The following is a 6064-nucleotide window of genomic DNA, read 5'->3' on the forward strand; positions in this document are numbered from 1 at the left end:
GCATGTCACATTGTGAGGAGAGAAGAAGCTTCAAGGACACTGAATAATCCCTATGGGTGGAGTCCTGAGACTCAGAGAGAATTAACCCTCTTGCATCCTGTGCCCTCTGGAAACAATGGGCTACAGCATAACACCCAATTATCTGTTATAATAAAATAGTAGATTTAATGTAGATTGTACATTACAACTACAATTTATTTTGCTACCTGAATTTTTTTACCTGTTAATACCTTAATGTTTTTAAAAACATAGTGCCACAGGGCTTGACAATACCTTTTAGTACTGTAAATGGGCTATGGAAAAATGTTCAATAAACTAATGTATTTCTTAAACTAGTGCAACAAATACAGTATAAATCACATTTTAAAACTGTCACAAGGAAAGGTGCACATGAGATCCTATCTAAACGCTGGACAGCTCCTTATTTCAGAACGTCTCTGACATCTTGACTGATTTGTTGTCACAGATTTCATCCTCCAACCATAGGTTAGAGTTTAATATTTAACTCAAATGGCACATTTACTTTTCAACCACAATGATTATTGAGAGCCGCTAAGATTAAATTCTACTATATTTTAACACAAAAGTGGTCAAAATTTAAATAAACACAGCCTGCATGGAACATATCTTTAAACAACACCTTAGCAACACAACTACAAGACAGTGAGAATGCTGTTTGAATGACCAATATTCCCAGTACGAATTTCCAGAGCCAGTTCAAAAGCTGCTTGGCAACAGTACAGAATGAGTGATTATCAAGTATCCTTTTCGTCTCCAAACAAAGCACAAAAATACGGAAGGGATAGTACTGATAAAAACTACATTGAAAGTTTAGCTGAGTACATCAGAAGAAACATCGTCAATGAAAACAATGATTGTTTGCTTCCCTTGCCGTGCACATGCACATGCCATTTTCTTAGGGAGTTCATTTATGAAACAGATCTAAATAACTATAACTATATCATTGCTTTAAAAGTACCTAAGAAAAATGACATTTATTTCAATAACTTGACTTATATAGCAAGCCAAACATTTTGATGAGTATGTAAATCATAAATGGAGGAAGAATAAAAGGAAGAAAAAGTAAAATAAAAAGTAAAAATAAAAACTGTCACAATGTTTGAAGAAATCTATGCATTAATCCATAGTCAATTTAAACCTTATTCGACATTTATAAGACAGAAAAGGCCATTCATCTCAGTGAAAATGAGAAAATACAACATACAAATAAAAATACAAAATGTGTATAAAATACTATTGAGTCATTGGGTACTTTGACAGGTAATATGGTTTAAACAGAACTGAAACATTTATGGTTAAATTAGCGTTAGTTGTGTTTCACTGAATCCTTGCTCTTGAGCACTACAGTACATAGAATATGACAGTATGTATCACTACCACTTGATTATTTATTGACATACGTATAAACATAGAGTGTCACAGCTGCCTCTTGGTCTGGTTACAGAAGCAAATCACACTACTAAGACGTGTGACGCAAGCGATCTTTCACCTCACAGACAGTAATGTATAAGGCCCAGTAAAACAGGAGCATGCCAACCCAGATCTATAACATTTGTTTTTCACAGGGCTTCCTAAAGTGAACGTAAGAAGAGGATCAGGAGTCAAAAAAGAACCTTCACAGAACCTCTAAATAATTTATTATTATTTCTTTTACCAGGCTTCAATATACTGTAGATAACAACTCATCTGGAAGTGATCCTCAATGCAGCCTGAGATTACCTTCTAGCTAATTGGTTTCACATTATATCAAATAGCTCAATTAAACTAAAGGCCATGTTTTTTTCTCAATTAGTATTTTACTTGTTTTAGTAGTTACTGTGACAGTGTCTTCTTTGATTACACAACAGGTATTTTGACTTATTCCTAAAAAACTCTGCCTTCAACATTCAAGTAATAATGTACTGCATGTAGAGCATCAGTTGCACAGATCTACAGGGGTCTAGTTTCCCATTCGTTCATGACACTTGTAGGTAATTTTACCAATTATACTGCATCTACTTCATTATCACACTACTGTTTTACTGCTTGTTTTTTTATGTGCAATACAATTTGGACAATAAGAGAATGTTTATGTTGCTATTGCATCAGAACATAAACTAAAATCAGTAACAATCCATTTAAAATGAAACTAACTTACATTTATAAAAACATTCACAACAAACTCAACCACAAAAAAGTTAGAAAAGCCAAAAATGTACCAATGAGAAAAAGACATTCAGTGTATTTTACTAATTTGTGTCCAAAATCATTAATCCAGGATTGTTTCCACATATTTATTGTTTCTATATTTATAATTTCAAAAATGTGTATCAAGACTGTCATAAGTCTTATTACTTATTTTATCTACAGATAACCTTTTAAAAATTAGAATCATGATAAACATCATTGGACACAAAGGTTTAGTTGTTATATTTTAAGTATTTTCATAAGTATAATGATATTAATTCTTACTGAAATTAAAGTTTAGCTTGTTTATAAGATATACTGTACTAAGATATACTATTGAAAGTCATTTAATTAGCAGATTCTATCCCTAGGCTCCATAAAACACTCCATATACTGTAGAAGGGGACCTACCTGTACATCATTAACCATTGATATGCAACACCCATTTGTGAAATGTACGGCTGCCGTTAGGTATCAGCAGCCCCCACTACACAGCAGACCAGAGAAGTGTGAAAACATTTTTGTAACTGAATTAAAGGCTAATATGGATATGCCTATTTGGAATTTAGGCAGTCCAGTTTCCCCATTTTTATTTGTTTTGTTGTTGTTTTTCTAATACATTTCCTTTGTCACCCAAAATGAAATAATCTTTTTACTGCTGTAAAGCACAACTGTAATCTTCAGCAGCAATTCATATTTTTTACTTGGACTTTAACTTGGAGTGGTGAAAGACACAACAAGACTTAGGTGATTATCTCTGTGAAGCCACGGTCAAGGCTTAATGCTAATGTTAATTGCTCTAATAAGTAAGTCGTTTATAAACTTTCTGTAGGTCAGGCATACTCAGTCATTTCCCATTAGCACAGACAAGCCAGATCCCATGAGCTCTTAGTGCCATTGAGCTCTTTTTAAAAGAAAATATTTGAGCCAGTGATTTCCTCTTGAGAGTACATGTAATGTACTGTAAATTGGCCACAGTATATTATAAAAACACGTCCTAATAAATGTACGTTTAGTATTCTTTCCAAAGGTATTGCTGGGAAAAAATGCACTCAAATATAAAATCAATTCAACTTTAATTCAACTGAGCAAATGAACTCAATATAATTGTTATTTTTGCTCAAGAAAAAACATTTCACAAAATAACAATCCCCACCCTCCAATTGTTGTCACCACAAAGTCGCAGACTGACAAATCTATGCCCACCCACACACACTCTGCCACAATAACACCAAGCATCAGAGTGACAACAAACGTGCTCATGTGTATTTTTTAGAAAACAAAAGAACCTTTCAAGGCTTCATCAAAAGGGATCAAGAGCACAGAAAGACAGATAAAAGCATTGGTGATTGTGTTTGACAATGTACAAATAGAATACTCTGCTGCTAGACTTCTGTAGTGCTAATGCTTCAGTACAGGAGCTGTTTATCAGAGGTTATGCCAAAAATCAGATGAACCCTGGTGTGTTTATTAATGATCTAAACACTAACCCACTTCCGAATGCCCACTTTTATACAATAATGTTTATATTATTTTATTTTAGTAAAAAGGCTATTTTGATGTGATTAGTTGTTCTGTATTTACCTGCAATATTTAGGAACAATGAAAGAAGAAATTAGTTGGAAGACAGTAATCTATCAAATAAGATTTCAATTCAAGAGTTCAATTAGCTATCAAAAGTAAAAAAGAAAGCAGCATCATATTGAGTGAAGATACTTATAAAGCAAAAAAAAACACACTTTCTGGAAAACTTTACATGAGTATAACAATAGCATGAATTGTTTTGTATATATTACCACCATCTCTTCCACTTTATAACTGTAGTTGAATATTTCAGCTTCTGCATGGAAATTGTTTGTGACATATGAACGTTTTAGTCTAGTTTTAGTTTGAAAAAAAATACAAATGTGATTAGTAATCTATGGAACGTGAAAAAATATGATCAATTTACATTAAAAGGGGCATTACTATTCTAAGCTCTTTAAAAGTAAAGGTTTTGAAATCTTATTTATAAAATTTTCCTAGTATTTTTGATCTGGGTTTTCCTTTCATGCAAAACAAGTCTTTAAAAATGTTTTTCCAACCAACTGTTGACTTTTTCAGTCCTCTGCTTTAATTATATGGTACTCTTCCTCAACATGTGAAATCAATCAAAAATATTTAAAACACAAACATTACAGTAAATCACAAATAATAAATACATAAAAAGCCAGTACCTGTTTGGGTCTTGTGATGCTGCTTTTCTTGGGACATTTTTATATTGTTTCTGAAGACATTATTAGTAATTAGAATATATTGAAAAGTTACAATGCTTCTTTTTATCTTTTGACGTCTTCACATCTTCCAAAAAGTTAAAAACAAATACACTGAAAAATTCTACCTGATTACCTGACTAAAACAGTCTTTGTGGCAAACGTTCCCAGTTTCCTCTCTATTCACCTCTGTAAAGGCCTCCCCAGTGAACTTGCTTCACTGCTGGGTGCTGAGGGATTGTATTCTGCTTCCAGGCAACCAGTTAACTCCATCCACAGTGTTGGGTGGTGTGTGCCCCGATTTCTTTGACAGCCCAGAGGACCAGGTGAAGAGTAAGGCAATCTTAGGAGGAGGAGGTTCCAATCATTGTTCTCTTTCAAAAGGAAGAAAGAGTTACTGTACCTCAACCCGAGACAAACAGACCTTAATGAACATAATACAGCAGAATGATGCAGAACAATAATACAGTAGTATTGCTTTAATATCACATTATTAGTCTTATTTTTCTCATTACTATGTACTAGTTTTCCATTTTAAACTAAGAATTTCAACAACTGTGCAAGAAGATGAGATTATAAACATACAGACCTACAGTACAGGCAGTTTTTTTTCTGATCTTTCCGCTTCTTGCTTACTGTATTTTGATGGGATAATGCAGAGAGGTACTGTAGTAAATCAAGTATAATATGTACAGTAGGAAACGACAAATCAAAGCCAAAGATAGGAAAAACAGAAGTCTGGTGAGGCACAGCATATTGTATATATAATGTTTATTAAACATGGAAACAGTCTAATCACATTTCAAACAATAAAAATATTTTTTATATTGGAATAATCACGTTTAATATAAATTAGACCTTGGACTCATTTTCTAAATTCAGCTAAGTATTCAAAGCATAGATTAATAAATGCGGGAGCAGTTCTTTAATTTTCCTGTGTTTACTATAAGACACACACAACAGAAACACAAGTAGAAAAAAATAATTGAGGATCTTTTAAAAATCTACATATAATTCAAATTATTAAAATTACAACTCACATACTTTCCAGCTTTACTTAACCTTTTCATATTTCTAAAAAATTAATATTATATAATAATTTGTTTATAATGGGCTTTTCGTCCTAACAGATCCAAAAGTACTTTAAATGGAGGAAAGGATACACTTCACCTACCACTGCTAGAGCATGCTATAGCTCTGTATCTTAGGCATTCACAAGCTGTAAACTGTAAAAGGCAAAGCACTTCACTATGAGAAACCTAATTCCCATTTATATCCATCCTTCTCTAATCTAGAAACATTTTTAGACAGTGCAGGCCTTGAGATGAGCTTCACAGAACTCATTGTAGTCTTTGATTAAAGTAGAATTTGGCATGTCCACCTTTTCAACAATTTCAAGATTTGACATTCTTCCATTTTTGAGTGTTTTTGATATGCCAATTTATTGGACAGTCCTCTAAGAACCTGTTTAATGCATCAAGGCTTGCAATAACAAAGAAAATAAAGGAAAACACTTGAAAAGATAAAAGGTGAACAGTCAAAAGAGATTTGCATTTCCTTGAATTTATCTGTACCTCACTGAAGTACAACAGTTCACAATTTTTACATATTTAACTACTTACAGT

The sequence above is a fragment of the Atractosteus spatula genome, chromosome 12 (genome assembly GCF_055471065.1).
Source record: "Atractosteus spatula isolate fAtrSpa1 chromosome 12, fAtrSpa1.hap1, whole genome shotgun sequence".
NCBI classification, from domain to species: Eukaryota; Metazoa; Chordata; class Actinopteri; order Semionotiformes; family Lepisosteidae; genus Atractosteus; species Atractosteus spatula.